The sequence below is a fragment of the Castor canadensis genome, chromosome 14 (assembly GCF_047511655.1).
Source record: "Castor canadensis chromosome 14, mCasCan1.hap1v2, whole genome shotgun sequence".
NCBI classification, from domain to species: domain Eukaryota; kingdom Metazoa; phylum Chordata; class Mammalia; order Rodentia; family Castoridae; genus Castor; species Castor canadensis.
Genome location: NC_133399.1, coordinates 102,051,274 through 102,070,545, shown reverse-complemented (window position 1 = coordinate 102,070,545; position 19,272 = coordinate 102,051,274). Strand labels below are relative to the sequence as shown.

Genomic DNA, 19,272 nt, shown 5'->3' with positions numbered 1-19,272 from the left:
TTTTGATGGGACTCAGTGGGCACATCAAACTTACCTGGCAAAGGCCGTGCACCTTTGGGAGCTCAGGCAGGTCTGGGCTGGGGAAAGGGAGAGAGGGAGAGAGACAGGGAAAGGGAGAAGGAGAGGGAGAGGGAGAGGGAGAGTGAAAGGGAAAGGGAGAGCTATCCGGCTGCACAACCGAATCCCCTAGGCCTAGGTAGGGCTGGGTTGGCCCGTGGCAGGGCCCTGAGCCACGTTCACTAATTACACACATGAGAAACCAATGGCTGTTTTGCCCCAGCCCATCGGGTTTCACCTATTCTCTTCATTTGCACCCTTTCGCTGGCTTTACCCTGAAGAGGACGACGCCCCTTGCTATGGTCTGATGTGGTTTGTCCCCAAAGTGTTCATTGCTGGAGGCTTGTGCTCCATATGGCAGAAGTGAGGAGGTGGAAGTGTGGAGAGGTGGGGCCTAGGTGGGAGGTGGTTAGGACACTGGGGGCACCCCCTCCCCCTGCGGAAGGGATTAATGTTCATCTCAAGGCACGCGTTCTCACCAGAACAAATTATAAAGGAGCCAGCCCCAGCCCCTGAATCCTCTTACTTCCTGTCTCACCACACCATCTGTCTCTTTGGCACGAGGCTGTTCCCCTTCCTGCTTCTCTGCAACATTGTGATTCAGTCAAGGGGGCCCTCACCAGAGGCCAAACGGATGGGACCACCCAATCTTGGGTTTTCAGCCTTCAAAACTGTGAGCTAAATAAACCTCTTTTCTGCCTAAGTATCCAGATGCAGGTATTCTGTGATAGCACCAGAAAACAGACTAATACACCCCTACAGTTTTCGATCATCTGGACAGGGCTTTAGAACCCTGGAGGAGGCCTCAGTCATGCAGGATGGTGTGGGGAGCAGATGTGGTATTGAAGATGACACCAGCTGTATGAAGACAGGCTAGACCAGGAGGGTACCTGTTCCTCCTCAGGACTCAAAAATCAGACGAACATGACACACTTCCTACAAGCGCACAGGCAGTTCCGAGGGGGCCGAGAGTCAGCCAACTTCCAGGTCTCGGGAGGACTGGCTTGGCACATGGCAGGGTCCTGAACCATGTTCACTGGTGACATAAGTAATAAGCCAGTGGTTATTTTCTCCCAACCGTCTGGTTTCACCTCATTCCTGCCATTTACTTCTCTCTCTCTTTTTCTGTCTCTAAGTCTTCTGTGTGTGTGTGTGTGTGTGTGTGTGTGTGTGTGTGTCTTATTTTCTTTTTTTAATTGTGTTTTCTTATTGTTGTGCTGGGGTACACTGAGGCATTTGCAGAAGTTCTTAAAATATATCATACTTGAATTCACTCCTTCCATCACTCTCCTTTACCCTCCCTACCTCCGTTCCTGGAACAGTTTCAACAGGTTTCACTTTTCCATTTACACACTGTGCAGCAGTATTTTCACCATATTCACCCTCCTACACCCTTTCCCCACCTCTTCCCCCTGGTGGTAACCCCCCCACCCCAAGACAGGACCTGTTCTGCTCTCCTATTCTCTGATTTTGTGAAAGAAAAAAAAATGACATTTTTGTTTGTTTAAGATAACTACACACTGGTTTCCTTGTGACATTTCCATGTATGTATGTGTTATAACCCGAATTGGTTCATCCCCTGTTTTTCTCCTTTCTACTTAGTTCTGCTTCTCTTTTCCTGCTCCACACTCAGTGAACACATGTCAAGTCTCTCTATTCCCAAGATACCAAAGATGCACATAGGGCCCAATCCCAGGACAAGGGCTTGGAAAGGAGGTAGGGGTCTTGGGGAAAAGTACTCAGGGCTGCCTCAGGCCCTGCCACCCCACTCAATGCGGAGCCTTTTTCTGGAGCCAGGCTTTCCTGGAGAATATTGAATCCGACACGTTCACAGGGAAAGCAGGAACTGTCTTGATCGCTCACATCATATCTAAAGAGATCAAGGAGATTCATGGGCTATTCACTTCTACACAGACCACCCCAGATTGCTCAAATTATTTGAAAATGTATTTTACTCCTGTCATCTGTCACTTCTTGCTGCTGTCAAAGATGATTGGTTTCCTTATGGTCCTTCTAATCTGTGACAGGACAGGAACCCTAATAATGGAGGATGTCAAAATTGTGTCTAAACTAAGAGTAAACAAGCCCCAAAGGAGGAGGTGAGTCAGGAGCCTTAGTTTTAGCCTACAAGCCCTGGGACATATGTAAGATGTATTTGTGTGGCTGTTTTGGAGGTGGGGTCCAGGAAGGCAGCACGGAGTAGTCAAGGCATCAACCATGCAGGCTTAGCAAGGCAGATCTGAGTTCACTCTCAGCGCTGTATCTAACAATTGTCCATCCATGTCCCAGCCTCTTAGCCTCCATTCTCCCATCTGCAAAAGTAAATGGTAAGTGATAATATCCACTTTATGCTGGAGGCATGGCTGAAGTAGCAGAATGCTTGCCTGGCATGGGCAAGGCCCTGGATTCAATCCCCAGTATCACAGTAAATAAACAAATAAATGTATGGAGCGCTCAGAGTTAAAAGAGAAAACTTATTCAAGGGACTAATTAGAGGGTCTGGAACTTTGTTCCATAACAGCTGTTCAACAAAAGGTCACCTCGCACCCCACTCCTCCCCACCCAAGCCCTTTCTAATGCTCAGATATGTGGTGGAATATGAGGCCTCTGGACCAGTCGTGTTGTTGTGTTCCATATGTGAACAGTCTTTTTTTTTTTTTTTTTTTTTGTCTGGTGGGACTGGGGTTTGAACTCAGAGTTTTACACTTGGAAAGCAAAAACAGTACCACTTAAGTCACACCTCCAGTCCATTTTGCTCTGCTTTATTTTTGAGTGGGGGTGTCTTGAACTATTTGCCCAGGCTAGCCTTGAACCACGATCCTCCCAATCTCAGACTCCCAGGTAGCTAGGATTATAGGTATGAGTCACTGGCGCCCAATTCAGCCTGTTTTGTTTCACGGTGACCCTGTGCAGTGGGTGTGACTCTCAGTTTGAGAAAGTCAAAGGCTGGTGGAGTAAAGGCTCTTGTCAGAGGTCACACAGGCAGATGGCCATAGAGCCAAAACTACCAGCCAGGTCTCCTGGCTGTTTTGGTTTTTTTTTTTTTTCATGCCATGTTCCTCCTGTTGTCAGTAACTTGATGACTCCAGGTGAAAAGGTTAACCGCGTGACATAGGCTGATCAAATCTTCCAGGCTATCCCTCCTATCCCAGGCTTATTAGGTGGCTCTAATGCAAGAAAGGTCTTTGCTAAATGAAGAGCAGGTTGTACACAAATTCCGCTGTATTTTAATCTCCTTCTAACAGCACTAAGTAGATAAGACGCCCCACGTTCCCACTCTGCAGCTCCACTCCCACTAGGGAAAACGCAGCACAGAGCCAGAGCTGCTGCAGGGAAGGGATGGGTGCCACCACCCAGGTGCTGTTCAACAGACTCCGCCGAAACACACGAGATGAGTCACAGGCACCTGGGGAGCCCAGCGTCCACTTCTTAAAGACAGGCACACCCAAGGACCGCAGAGCACAATACTGACAGACGTTTTTGTCCCTGCAAAAAGATTCCTTGTCAAAAAATCCCAAACCTGCTTACCTATGTAAGCACATCGGGCCCCTCCGACAGGAAAACCTCAGGCAGCAGGTACCCTCTCTGCCCTTCCATGGGCTGAGGCTGCCCAGACAGGAGCTTGCCCAAAGGGCCTTGTGTTGGGAAGGGTAATGAAGGCAGAACACCCCCAGCAGCCCCCACATCAGGGCGCTTCCCCGCCACCAGAGATCAGGGCACGGTGGGAGGTGGCCCTACATGTCAGGCACCATCCCGAGTCCTCCTTTCATCTCCCATCGTCATCCTTTAGTCTCCCAACAGTGCTACCAGGTAGGGTTTGTCATTATCCCCATTTCCCAGCAGGGTGTAGCTTGCCCCAGGTCACAGCCAGTAAGCTGAACTGTTCTTTGAACCCCTGTGATCTGGCTCCATAGACTGTGCTAACCAACATGCCATACCACCTGTCTTTGACAATGGCTTTGATTAATCCAGCCAGGCTTCTGTGGACACATCCATAGCAGGGACCAGCAAAGGAGACTTGGGCTTAGTTTTCTGTCTAGGCCAGTTTGCATGGCGAGGCCTGGCCTTCTCTGCCATCCTCAACTCCTGCTTTCTGGGCAGTAAGAGAACCTCTTTTGGGCCCAGTCCATCAAAATTCACCTCCTTGTTGATCTCACAAGACCCTCTAGCCTGTCCTGTTCTTTGTCCTAGATTTCAACCACAACTTTCTTCTTATAAGCAGTATCTCTTATACCCCAGACACATGAGAAAGATTTACTAACTCCAGAGGAGAAAGAAGGGAAAGAGAAGTTAACAGACATCCAAGCAGCTGTCCAGCTAGGGGACAGAGCATGGATGAAAAATTCCTCTAGGCAAGAGCATGTATGGTTGTCTTTCAAAATTTACCCTGCATATTAGATTAGTTTTTGGTACAACTAAGATGGTATCTTAGTTGACTTGGGCTTCTAAAACAAAATATTGCAGACTGGGGGGTTTAAAATAACAGGCATTTATTCTTACAATTCTGGAGGCCAGAAGCCCGAAGTGAAGGTATCAGCAGACTCAGTTCCTGGTGAGGGCTTCTTTTGTAGTCTGTAGATGGTAGCATTCTCACTGCATCCTCACATGTTGGAGACAGGGAGTGAGCTCTCTGGTGTCTCCTTGCTTATTAGGGCACTAATCCCATTAGGAGGGCCCCACCCTTATAACCTAATCATCTCCCAAAGGTCTCACCTCCAAGTACTGTCACACTGGGCTCCAGGGCAGTTGGGGGACACAATTCAGTCAATAGCAGGAGGGGAAGACTGAGAGGAAAGTAAGTTTAGAAGATGGCTGCAAGAGCTCTGGGGTTTGATTTGGACGTGATGAGCTTGAGATGTTATCAGATACCTAGAGAAAGACGCTGAGAATGTTTTAAATATATGGCTTTAGTGTTCAGGAGGACATCTGGGCTGGAGATAGAAGTTGATTTGAATGAATCCCAAGCCAGTTTTCTCAACTATAGAACAGGATTGGTAATACCCATCTAATGAGGTCGTTACAAGTTTTGAGTAAGAATAGCAAACTAAAGATGGCGGTACACATCTGTCATCCACCTATGCAGCAAGAGTAAATAGGTGGACTGTGGTCCAGGCCAGTCCTGAGGAATAATTGGAGACTTTATTTTAAAAATGACTGAAGCAAGACTGGAGGTATGTGTGGTTCAAGTGGTAGAACGGGTCTGGTGAAATGGCCCAAGTGGTGAAAGCGCCTTGTTTAGTAAGCCTGAGGCCCTGAGTTCAAACCCCAGTGCTCCCAAATAATAATAATAGTAATAATGAAATAACAAGTAACTTTAAAAGCAAAAAGGGCCTGGGGCATGGCTCAAGTGATAGGGTACCTCCCTTGTGCTGAGTTCAAAGATCCTGAGTTCAGACCTCAGTACCACCAAAAAAACCCAAAACAAAATGTCAAGTGGTAGAGCACCTGCTTTATGTGAGGCCTGAGTTCAAACCACAGTACCACAAAAAAATTAAAAATAAAGCAAAAATGGCTGGGGGCGTGGCTCAAGGGGTAGAGTGCCTGCCTAGCAAGTGTAAAGCTCTGAGTTCAAATACCAACACCACAAAAGAAAACAAAGAATAGCAAACCACTTGTTGGTGTTTTTACCCACATTAAAACCAGAGTGCTCTGGAAAAAAATTTGGAGGCTACTTAAAAAGCTGGACATCTACACTAATGGTATTTATTAGGGAAAATTTTCTTCATGGAATGCTTTTTGCATAGTGTACAAACTGGAATCCATGGGCTTATGGGGTCAAGGCTTCCTGAAAAATATCATAGAAGTTATAAAATTATTAAATGGACCAATCAGCTATTTTTGGGTAAGTGAGCAAGTGCTAGAGAACTCATCTGTTAAGTCTGAGCAAGACTGCATTGAGAAAGGACAGGTTAGCTACAAAGGACTGGAGTCTCTCTGCCTCAAGATTTGTACCCTTCAAATTATTAATAAAACTCAATACTGGCTAAAAAAAAAAAAAGCTGGACATCGATCTACCATTTGATCCAGCAATACCACTCTTGGGGATATACCCAAAAGACTGTTACTCCAGAGGCACCTGCACATCCATGTTTATTGCGGCACTACTCACAATAGCCAAGTTATGGAAACAGCCAAGATGCCCCACCACTGACGAATGGATTAAGAAAATGTGGTATCGATACACAATGGAATTGTATGCAGCCATGAAGAAGAACGAAATGTTATCATTCGCTGGTAAATGGATGGAATTGGAGAACATCATTCTGAGTGAGGTTAGCCTGGCCCAAAAGACCAAAAATCGTATGTTCTCCCTCATATGTGGACATTAGATCAAGGGCAAACACAACAAGGGGATTGGACTATGAGCACATGATAAAAGTGAGAGCACACAAGGAAGGGGTGAGGATAGGTAAGACATCTAAAAAACTAGCTAGCATTTGTTGCCCTTAACGCAGAGAAACTAAAGCAGATACCTTAAAGCAACTGAGGCCAATAGGAAAAGGGGAACAGGTACTAGAGAAAAGATTAGATCAAAAAGAATTAATCTAGAAGGTAACACCCACGCACAGGAAATCAATGTGAGTCAATGCCCTGTGTAGCTATCCTTATCTCAACCAGCAAAAACCCTTGTTCCTTCCTATTATTGCTTATACTCTCTCTACAACAAAATTAGAAATAAGGGCAAAATAGTTTCTGCTGGGTATTGGGGGGGGGAGAGGGAGGGGGCGGAATGGGTGGTAAGGGAGGGGGTGGGGGCAGGGGGGAGAAATGAACCAAGCCTTGTATGCACATATGAATAATAAAAGAAAAATGAAAAAAAAAAAACCAGAGTGCTAATTATTGGGACTCAGATGATGTGTGTGACATCATGAAGCTGTACACCTTTGCAGTTGACCCTCCATGCTCTGTGTCCTTTCCCACATCTCTTTCCCTGTGGACACCACAGCGTCCTCTTTTTCTCCACCTCCTATCCCAGTGCCCCAACTATGTCAAACATTCATCACATCAATGTTATCTGTCACAGGGAATTGGCATGGTACAAGACTGAAAGTCTTAAGTTTAAAGGAAGAAGAGGAGAGATGGAGGCGGTGAACAGGGAGGAGGAGAAGAAGGAAAAGGGCTGTATTTTCTCAATTAGCAGGAAAAAATAATATATATGTATATATATGGTTTTACTCAATTTTAAGTGCTTCTCCCATACTCTTCTTAAATCTTTCCTGCATCCTAAGCCTAGTATATTTGGATATTTGATTTACACACACACAATGCACACATACACACACACACAACACACAGAGGTATAGATATAGTTGTACAGCTGCCGTTCATATCCGTGTGTTCTATATCCTTTGATTCAATCAACCTCGGATGAAAAATATTTTTTTAAAAATTGACAAACTATACACACAGAATTATATCTGAGCTGAACATGTGCAGACTTTTTTGACATCATTCCCTAAACAATACAATATGGCAACTAGTTACATTGTTAGATATTATAAGTAATCTAGAGATGATTTAAGGTATATGGGAGGGTGTGTATAGATTATATGCAAATACGGCACCATTTTACACAAGGGACTTGATCATCCATGAATTTTGTTATCCTCAGTGGCGTACTGGAACCAATCCCCTTTGCTACTGGGAAACAACTATGTTATCCATTTTATATATTTGATAACATATAAATTTATATATTTGATATCTCTAAATATACCATATATGATAGGTATGAGAGAGAAAAGGAGAGAAACCATCATGTAGCTATGTATGGTTGTAAGTTGAGAACTAGTAAGCTAAAGGAGAGATATGCTAATTGTGGAATTTTGGGCATCATTTTTGTGTCAGGTGGTGAGAAAGTAGAGGCATCTGACCTCTGTGAAATTCTGCCTCATAAATTGTCATCTCCAGGGCTCTGAAATGCTGATTCCACCAATGGCCAGATGAGACCTGAGGACAGGTAGAAAAAGTGAAAAGTGAAATAGGGATCCAGCAGCAGAAATGGTTTCCTGATAAAAGATCGGGGAAGTGAGGAGGTGGGGTGCACTGAGCTCAGCTCCCAAGAACCCATTGTGTAGAAGGAAACTAATAACTCGGATGATGAGAGGAAGTCAGGGGAGACTCCATTTAGCTTGGGGGCTGCTCTCAGCATAGGGCCCGGACAGTATCCTCACTGAACACTGCAACGGTCCATTAAATAAGCCATTGGAGTGAAAATTGAGGGCCAGCAGAGATCCCCTCAGCAATCCCTGATTATCACTGGTGTTAGCCCCGACCCGCTCATTGCTATAGGTCAGGCCTTCGTAATCCTGCACTAGGTGTAAGACAATGGTTTTCTAAACTTGACTCTCTTTGTCTTTTCTCCCAGACTAGCATACCTTCCTTCTCTGGGCGCCCAAGTCACCCTATGTTCTAATGCCAGGGTTTTAGGAACACGTCTCAAATTACATCATCAGCAACTTTAAGGCAGATGTTTTGTGTCACCTATCAGAGCCATCCCAGGGAAGAGCAGGCACTGGAAGGCTGCAATTGGAATCTCAGGAAGGCAGACTGACATGGTAAAATCTACCCATGGGAAGTGTGGCCCAGGCCACCTCCGCTGGACCCAGGCGTGGGTGACATACCATAGAAGGGAATCTGGCAAAAGTGACAGAACCTCCATCGTGCATAGAAAACTAGACACAGTACTGAAATAGCAATTTAAAATGAGCTTCTCAGCAAATTAGACATAACAGTTGAAAGCAGCAGTGAACTTGAGAACAGAGCAATGGAAATGACCTAAATGCTCAGGGAGAAAACATGGTCGGGGATGGAACAGAGAGCCCAGGCATCATGAGCCAACTCAAAATGGTCTAGCATATACAGAATTAGGGCCCCAGAAAGAAAAGAGAGAGAGCCTGGAGCAGAGGAATATTTGGAGAGATGATGGCCAAGAACTTTTCAAAAGTGATGGAAGGCAACAAACCATAGATATAAGAAGTTCAGAGAGCCTGAATCAGGATTTTTTTTTTTTGTAATACTGGGATTTGAACTCAGGGCTTCATGCTTGCTAGGCTGTTACTCTATCACTTCAACCACTTCACCTGCCCTTTTCATATTGGATATTTTTGTGATGGAGTCTCTCCAACGATTTGCCCTGGCTGGTTTTGAACCATGATCCTTCTGATCTCTGCCCCCTGAGTAGCTAGGATTACAGGCATGAGCTACTGGCACCAGGCTCCTGAATAGGATCTTTTTTATAAAGTACCTAGATGGTCAATTTACTAAAAACCAAGACATCCAAGGAAAAAGGGAATGCTGGCATTCCTCACCAAAAGGCCAAGAAGTGATCTCACCAAAGTATTTCTAAGTGCTCCTGGAAGAAATAGGCTCTCAGCAGTCAGAGCTGGGAGGGAGTACATGGCGGCCTTGGGAACACCTGTGTATACCTCCTCCAGCATACCTGAAGTTCTCTCAGTAGATTCCATTATGTTAGGAATTTCTGTTGCCTCAGCTCCTTGTAGGATAGGATATGTTAAGTCCAGCAGTTGTCAGATAATCCACTGAGCAAAAACAAAACCACACCCAGATAGATAAGCCAGCTAACTCTTTGGGTCTAGAATCCATATTGGATTAGTCAGTATGTCCCAATCAAAATTTATCTCCTGGTTGTTCTCAGCCTCTCTTTCTGAGATGAACCTCTTTCAGCCTATTGAAAGTATACTCCTTTCCTAATAATCTTCACTAGCACTTCCACTTAAAACATTATCACCTCTCCACTCTGATCACCTTGCTATATGGTTTTCAGATTTCTGCCAATAAATACAACAAAACAGACAGCAGGTGTTTTGATGTGGAAGTCAGACTCTACCTGTAGGGTTTAGCATGCTAAAACCTGAGTCTAGAATAAGTCAGGATCAGTGAGGTGTGATAAGTGAAGGACAGGGATTCTTATGCAATCTAGTTATAATAATAGCAGGAATATAGTTATAACAATAGGAAATAGTTATAATAACTATAGGAATATAGTTACAATGCATATGAGTACTACTTCTATTATCTGTGTCATTTCAGGGTCTGTTTCTATAGAATGATTTTTGTTCTTGCTATGGTTTCTATTTTTGTGTTTCTTTGTATGCGTCGTCGTTTTTTTAGGTGCCAGACATTGTGAATCTTTACTTTGATAGGCGAAAAATATTTTTATGTTTTTGTAAATATTCTTTGCTCTGGCATGTAGTTAAGCTCATTAAAACAGTTTGATCCCTTTGAGGTTTGTCTTTAAGCTTTGGTGAGACCAGAGCAGCCTTTGGTCTAGGACTGGTTTTGTCCCACTGCTGAGTTCTTAACCTGCTGCTCATGAATTGCGAGGTATTATTTGTTGTGCCTGGCAGGAATACACACTGTCCTCAGGCCTGTGTGAATCCTCTAGATCACTCCCTCTGTCTGTTTGGGGAGTTCTTTCCCTGGACTCAGATAGCGTCCTCACATGCATCTGCTGGTCAATACTTAGCTGAATACTCAGGAGGCCTTCTGCCACTTTCAGAATTCTCTCTGCCCTGAGAATTCTGGGTACTTTTGAACTTCCAGCTCTGTTTCTTCAACTCAGGGTCTGTCAGACTCCCTGGCTTTTCCTCCCTGCTCTACAGTCTAGATGCTCTCTCCAGGGGGTAAGCTGAGACAATTACAGGATTCCTCTCATTTGTTTCTCCTCTCTCATTGGTTGCTGTCCTACACTGCCTGAAGTTCAAAGCCAGAAAACCATTGTTTCATATATTTCGCTCAGCTCTTTCATGGTCTCAGGTGGTAATCTGATCCCTGACACTCCATTTTGGCTAGAATCAGAAGACCCTCAAACCCAGCCAAGTAACCAACCCCCAGTGGGAGGCTCTATCACCTGCATCCTCTTCTAGTTCCAAGCAACTGTGTCAATCAGCACTAACTTGCAGAAAGCTGAAAACACATTCTATTTTAAACAGAAAAGTACTGAATGCAGGAACTTGGGTGCTTAGGACATTGTGAGATGGACTGGGAACTAGGCTTAGCTTAGGCCTTCAGCAATGACTCCCACAGGAATAAAACCACTGAAGTGGCTGACCCAGGAGTCAGGTCTGCCCAAGGGAAGAAGCCAGAGAGAACTGTTGACTTCACAAGAAGTACTCCACAGTCTCTGTAGTCCAGGGATCAGGAACTTACACCAGCTCTGCCTCAAGAGCCTCTTAACTCCCAGGAGAACACAGTCTTGATATCTCCGCTGCCAATCTCTCTTCCCCCCCCCCCCCGCCCATGAACTTGACACCAACACTAGAATCCTGTTGTCCAGTCTCATAAGTCCACCAACCCAGGAAGTAGAGGACCACCTCTGCCTCACTCAGCTACCAGAGCGCACCTCTCTGGTGACATCACATTTGCCCTCTCTCCGGGGCAGAAGCTACCTCTCCTCATTGTTCATCTGTTCTCAGGGCCTTGCAGTTCTCTGCCTATGAGGGTGGCAGCTTAGGCAGCCCTCCCAAAAAGTGCCAGGTCTTCCAGGTAACATCTGGTGGTACTCGATGCTTGCTCAGAGACCTCAATATTGCTTGGCTCAACCAAAAATAAATTGGAAAAGAAAATTGAACATTGCATCAATTTGGTGCAAGTTTATAAATTCTGCAGCTAAGCAATACCAATAGAAAATGATAGATCGCCACCGTGCAGGGCGTCCCTGCAATGATGTATAGTCACATTAGCTGAAATACCGTATTACATGATTCCGCTTTATTACCAGTGCTGGTGGCAGACAGAAAAACAGATTACACTTGAGTTCAAATCGATAGGAACTTTATTTACTGGCCTTTTAAAAACATATTTCTGCACTTTATAAAAACATACGGTAGATGCTATTGATAGAGCTTGTCTACTTGTTAAAAAGCAATTTGCCCAGAACGAGGCTTTTAAGCTGTAATTTATGGCATTACTTTTTACCTCCTTTTTTTTTTTTTCAGGGTTCTGTTCATCTGGCTGTGCTTTGATGACTTCCTTAGATTCTCTTGCCTTTAATTTTTCTTTCCCATTTACCATCTCCCTAAACTGTGAGCTAGCTCCCCAGAGCCTTCAAGCAGAAGGGAGAAGAGAGTAGCATCTTCTCTCAATGGAGGCTGGGGTCTCTCCCCAGAGCCCACCTTCCTATTCTTAGTACCTCCATGTTGCTCTGGATTTTGAGTAGAGTTCAGATGGCTCAGCCTTTGCTTCCTACTGTTTCTTTTCTTTTTCTTTTTTTTTTTTTTTTGTGGTACTGGGGTTTGAACTCAGGGCCTCATGCTTGCTAGGCAGGTGCTCTACTGCTTGAGCCACTCTACCAGCCTCCTACTATTTCTGACTACCATGGTGTCTGCTCCAATAATGATGCTTTTTCCCCTGAGCCCTGATTTCAGTAACCCTATGTGGTAGGAACATTGTCCCAGGCTTCCAGAGGTCAAAACCTAAGTCTTCTGACTCCAAATCAAATCAAGGCATTTTTGAGGTTTGCAGATGTGCTTGGCAGTAAGCCTGGTGCTATGGAAATGCAGGAGGCTAACACATGACCTGGGTTACCCAAGGATTTAGGATTGCATCCAGGAGGTGAAACAGATTGTGGAGGCACTTGTCAGTGACAGAGCACATGAACCTTTGAAGAAGAGCAGGCTTAGGTGGGCAGAAGCCTGGGGGGTGCTTCTTGGAGGGGTGAGGACTTAGATGGTTGCAATGGTTTGACTATGTCCCCCTAAAAGTTCATATGTTGGAAACTCAATCCCCAAATTCATATGCTAGGGATATTCAGAGGTAGAGCCCCTGGGAGGAAGTGCCTACAGCTGTCCCTATGCCCCTGAACAAGCCAAAGTTCCCAGATGAAAAGGGTGCTAGGGGTTTAGCTGGAGGAGGGCAGAACCCACGGCCCCTCACAAGCCCCAGTCTTAGACCATGGACCAAGGCTGTTATTTCTGCTAGGTTCGTCCTTGTAAAAGGGGCTGGGTCGGCTGGCACCCTGGGGTCTGACCTGCACCCAGGAGGCTTATGTTCTGAAGAAGACATGGGAGGGTCACTGAAGGTCACTGCATGGGAAAAACAATGAACCAGAAGTAAAAAGAATGCAGCAAATGTAGAGCGCTGATCCTGCCCCCACCTTTATTTTTTTGGGTTGTTATTATTAAATTTTCCACATGATTCTCCACCTCAGAAGCAACCATTGTTCAGAGTCATGTGTGCACCTGGGTTGTGTGCATTTTCCAGAGGTATTTCAGAGAGGGTAGTTTTTTTTTAAGAGAATAAAATATAAAGTGAGAACATGATACAAATTCATTTGGCAAATATTATACAAATACATTAGGAGTTTCCTCTAGGCCCAGCAACTTGGTAGGATTAAAACGTAAAATACAAGTCACAAGGAGTGAAATAGGGAGCGATGAGTCTCAGTTAGAACAATGGCCTTGCCTTCCATCCCCATCCTCACCCTCGCCTCTCAACTTTACTTTCCGATGAGCAGCACTCGGCCCTGGGCAGAGGGGTCCCCTGGTCCTCCAGCCCCCTCGGACCCCTGTCCCAGCAGACAGTGGGGCTGGTTGTGCCCTCCACCACCCACCTCTGTCTCTGCCTGAGAGTCCCCATTGTCCCTATTGTTGCTGGGTGAGAAGCAGAACAGGCAAACCAGAGCAGCCAGTGGCCCAGCCTGGACACTGCTCTGTGGCAAGCAGGCCATCTGTGAGCTATGGCTTCACTCCAAAGGGTTGCCAAGTGCCAAGATGCTTGGCTCCCTGTCCCTGTGTCTTGGCCTTGACCTGAGACTCAGGAATTCAGAAGTACTGAACGCTTTGTCATGATTCCATTTAACCCCTCATCGGGTGGATGTCACGTTCAATTGCATTTTAAAGATAAGCAAGGCTAGACTCAGACAACTGCTGGGTATTGAACCCAGGGTCTTCCACATGCTAGGCAAGCACTCTCCACTTGAGCTAGACCCCCAGCCCTTTTGTTTTGTTTTTTGAGATAGGGTCTCATTGCTAAGTTTGCCCTGACTAGCTTTGAACTTGTGACTCTTCTGTCTTCATTTCCAAATAGTTGGGATAAACTCAGGGAACTTAAGAAACAACAAGCTATTTATCTTTTTTTAAAAGTACCCATAGAAACATTTATTGTAAAAGTTTGGCTGACATAAGGGATAAGTAATACAATTTATAAATAATAAAATATACAATATTCTTTGCTATTAACTCTATACAGCTAGTTGATTTTCCTACGGAAGTAATGTTTAAACTGATGTTTGAATGATAGGAAGGCACAAATGAAAACTGAGGAGTGATGGAGTATAGGGAATAGCTGAGGCTAGATATAGCATGGCATTTCGGAAAAAAAAAAAAAGTGAAGAAAGCCAGGGTAGCTACCACACAGGAGTTAGAGACAGAGAGAGAGAGAAAGTGATAAACTCAAAAAACAAAGGTTTTCCTAGGATGTTTATCTTTTCTGGATTTTATTAACTTTATTAAGGTAAACATATCCATCACTTCAAAATCAACCAGGATGACGGAGGGGCTCAAGAGGTAGAGCACCTGCCTAGCAAGGGTGAGAGGCCCTGAGTTCAAACTCCAGTACCCCCCCCCAAAAAAAAAAAAAAACAGAAGAAGAAATTAGAGGCTGGTGGCATGGCTCAATTGGTAGAGCACCTGCCAGGCAATGGTGTCTCGCACCTGTAATCCTAGCTACTCAGGAGGCAGAAATCAGGAGGATCAAGGTTTGAAGTCAGCCCTGGCAAATCTTCTCAAGACCCTATCTGGAAAAAACTCCTCACAAAAAAAAAAAAAGGGGGCTGACAAAGTGGCTCAATGTATGGGCCCTGACTTCAAAGTCCAGTACTTTAAAAAAAAAAAAAGAAAGAGAGAAAGAAAATAAGTGGTAGAGTGTCTGCCTAGCAAGCATGAGACCCTGAGTTCAAGCCCCAGTGCCACCAAAACAAAAGATAAGCAAAAAAACCTCAACAACAACAAACAAACCAAAGAAATCCTGGAGTTCCGCCCATCACTAACTGATGACCAGGGTGATTTGATCTGAGGGCCAGATTCAAATGGCCCTGGGCTGCCCTGAGTTCCCTTAATAGCCAGCCTGGGTGGAGGGGTTGTCTTCTGCTTCCTCCAGAATGGTGCCAGGTGTTACCCCATGATTGGGGACTGCTTCTGATCGCTTCTGTCTATAGTATCTGTAAAGTACAGCACTAGGCCTGAATGCCTTATGGGAAGAAATTCTTACTTGTTCACAGCCCTGGCATCTAACAGAGTTCATCTGGAGCAGAGTCGGTATTTATTTAGTAAGGGTGTCATTGTTGAATAAAAGACTGATGAGTGAGTGACTGAGTGAATAAATGAATGAAATAAATGAATGAATCAACAAAGAAATGTAACTCCCCCCCCTTTAACCTGGAATTCCATGTTAATGACACCTAAAAATCACAGAAGGGAAGTGAGCCTGTCTCCTAAGAAAGAATGGATAAATTAGCGCTTTAAGCGGGATGTGACTAGGGAGTAACAAGGCAGATTCTTGGGGTGATCTATAATCTGGCAGTGTGTGTGGGACACAGAGCTGGCTTCCCTAAAAGACCCCAGGGAGACACCAGGGAATGTATTCATTTGGACCTATGAGTGCTGACTTCAGAAAACCACTGGGGATCTTTACCAGAGCAGCTTCAAAAGCAACAAAACTGCAGAAGCCAGAAATACAGGTCATGTGTGTAGACTGTCCTCCTGTGTCCTTCTATGCTGGGTAACATCAGGGCCTTTTCACCCTGGCGCTAGAGGGTACAGCTTCTTTGCTTCAGCAAGAAGACAAATGTCAGTTTCCCTGAATAATCCAGAGAGATTGCAGCTGTGTCTCATGCTGAGCAGGTGGGGTGAGTAGGAATTAACAACAGGCATACCCTGGCTCGGTGCTCACATCAGAGGAAAAAAAGTATCAGCCTGCTTTTTGCATTTGATCATGGAGGAAAAGGGAGCATGCTGGAGTCAACCAGACCTGGGTCAGAATTCTGGTTCAGCCCTGTACTTATCTGTGCAAGTCACCTAAACTCACTAAGTAAACCTCAGTTTCCTCATCTGTAAAAGGAAGAAATAAGAGAAGTTTCCTCAGTAATGACTATGGTTTAGATTTGGTTTGGGGTTCAGACACTGGAAGCTTGGTCCTCAGTGTGGCGATGTTGGGAACTAACAGAACTTTTAAGAGTGAGGCTTAGTAGAAGGTCTTTAGGTCATTGGAGGCACTGCCCTCAGAAGGGATTAATGCAGTTCTTATAGGACCCCAGCTAATTCTCGGGAAAGCAAATTGTTCTATAGAAAGCAAACCCAGTCCCTGAAGTTTCTCTGGCTTCGTCTTCTTTTCTTTTTCTCTCCTTTTATTTTATTGTTTTTTACATTTACTTACATGTGTATACATTGTTCGTGCCCCTCTGCCCCCATGTCTGGCTTCTTGTCTTGTCATTTGATCTCACACACTCCTACCACAATGCATCTGCCATATTGTGACACAGCTAAGGGGGCCTCACCAGGGGCCAAACAGATGGGGCCACCTGATCTTAGACTTCTGCCTCCAAACTTTTACCCAGCCTCTGTTATAGCTCAGAAGGTGGACTAGTACATACAGTTATTACTGTATGAGATGAATCACCTCTTGCAGACTCCCAATAAATGAAAGCTGTCTTCAGTGATCACCACCAATCCAGGACAGTGTACCCCCACTCATGTTTCTGAATGCACCACTGTGGGAAAAGACATATATGACTCCATCATTCGTTCCAACAATTGCACACTTCATGTGGGGAGAGGGTGGGGAGCTCTGTGTCAGAGGTAACCTGACCATTGTTTAACAGTAAATGCTGCCGTAATTCAGGATGGAGACAACATGCAAGGTAGGGCTTTGTGGAAGAGGTGAACCTGGCTATACCTTGAAGGTCGGGCAGGATTTGAATGAGCAGAGACAAAAGAGGAAGGTTTTACAGGCAGGGCAAAGGGAATAGGAAAAGCTGATGGAATCAACTTCACATTGGAAGAGTCAACAAAATTAAGGAGAAGACACTGGGACGATATGGAGAAGGTGCGGAGTTGAGCTTGTGAAGGGCTGGGACAAGTGGGAAACTCACACAGAGGAGGGAAAAAGGAAAGTGTCCTGGGCTTTGGTTGAGATGCTGACCTTGGGAGCATCTCTCCGGCCCTGGGGTGAGCTGAGTGAGTCTTGTCCACTGGCTTTTCCTTAATCAGCTCCCCGCTGGAGCCTCAGTTGTGATGTACACTTGCTTCCACCTGATAGCCAGTGCTCCCCGCCAGCCCTGGGACAGAAGAACGCACGTCCTGAAATTATAATAGGCTCGGCAGAGAAGGCAATGCTGTCATCGTGGTGATGACAGCAGGCTCAAGCCCTGCCAGGTAGTTTTAGCAACTTTCTAGTCTTCCTTGTCTTACTAATTAGGAGAGTCTATCTCACCAACTTGGGCTACGAATCTCAGATAACAGCTCTTCAACCTTCATAACGGCGTCTAACTAGGTAGTGGAACCTGGTATTCATTTTGAAGAGGCCTCATGCTTGAGATCTGTGTGGGAGCCCTTCCCGCAGTATGGGAGCCAGCAGACCTGCCAGTGATAACAGAGGGACATCTTCTATGTGGTTCTTCGGTGGCCTCCAAACCAGCAGACTCTTCAGCCCCTGAGTCAAGATGTGACTCCTTCATCCTCTTCCTTGGGTCCTTTCTGAAATTCAAGGACATATGTCCAAGGGTTGGGAGGTCTTTTCACTTCAACATAAATATTTGTGAACACTTGCGTTAATGATGGAGATGCCCCTCCTCTTTTTCGTATCCCCCATAAATAGTATACAGTAATCAAAGTTTAGGCCATCCAAGATGAAATAATTGCTTAACAATCATATAAGACAAAACGATTCAACAAATGACAACGCCACCCCTCAATATAAGGAACAGATGCATTCAGTGTACCATATTATAATGTGCTTACGGAAGATTGACAGCACAATAATAGGAGTGAGCAGCAATTCAGCCTATAATTCCAAACCAAATGTGAGGCTGTCCACAGAACTCAAATCCTAGCAGCCTGCAAAATTAGAGGTAACACCGCGCAAGGTTCAAGACGACTCATTAGCAGGTTGGCTGAGTGTTTCAGGAGCAAATTTGTCTGTTGAAGGAACTAATTTTGTGCCATCTTTGGCTCGATGTTATTTTTATTGTATTTTAAATGTGCAGATACAACCTTCCCTGGAGAAATGCAGGGGAAAGAGTTTAAGAACTGCCCACAGCCCTTTGGGACACAGTGAGGTCAGTGTTTGAGTGAACAGTAGCCAGTATTGGACCAGTAATCTGGGTGTATTATGGGGTGTGACACAGAGGCAGAGATGATAGTGAAAAACTGTATTCAGGTTTGATAAATTATATAATTGAGGATAATTGTGGCACAGATTCTTTTATGTCCTGAATTTCTGACATCTGAACAGCCATCACAATTCTTGCCTTGTACAGATGTCTGCATTGTTTTAAGGGTACCTGGGATTTGTTTTAATTAGGTATGGTAAGACATGCCAACACAGAGATGGCAGATGCCAAGAAGGACTCGGTTCTCACAGATCCCTAAAAAGAGAAGGCATGGTACACTATGCAGGACCACACGAGGAAACACCAGGGTGGGTGAGGGGCAGAGGGAGCAAGGGCAAAAGGTGAGCAGGAGTCTTTATTGTGGTTTCTGTGGGAGGGAGCAGGTAAGGCAAGGTAAACAGGTTTAGGATTAGCCAGTGTGAATAAGTTGTCACCAATCCTCTGGTACTGGTTCCAAGGGTGCTTAAGGCAGGTGGAAAGGGGACTGAGCATGACAGCCTGATGTAGAGGTTGTCGGTGTGCATATGAAAGGGGGGGTATTATCTCTAGGAATCAGTTCTCCATCAAGAAGCCTTCCTTCCAGGACCATCAAGGCCCCACAATGTCAAGTCAGTAAAAAATGCAGAATAAAAGCCACAGTCTATACATCTTCAGAGCCCCACATCCAAGTCTCTTTCCCCCTGAAGCTAAGTTGAGGTTTTCTGCCAGTTTGAGGTATCCCTCTGTCCTTTGCTCCAGACCCTGGATCAACACAGGGCATAGTGTCACCACCATGCACACAGGACAAACAGCCATGGTACACTGCCCACACTGCCCCAGTGCTGGGTCTGTGAAATTAGGGAGGAAGACTTCTGCTTCCCTTTACC

At 45.2% G+C, this 19,272-nt stretch overlaps 1 protein-coding gene across 3 annotated transcripts in view; it reads left to right on the top strand.

Annotated features, from left to right (window-relative positions):
• Pebp4 (phosphatidylethanolamine binding protein 4) overlaps positions 1-19,272 on the top strand; it is a 198,938-nt gene that overhangs the window by 27,844 nt on the left and 151,822 nt on the right. The window lies entirely within an intron of this gene.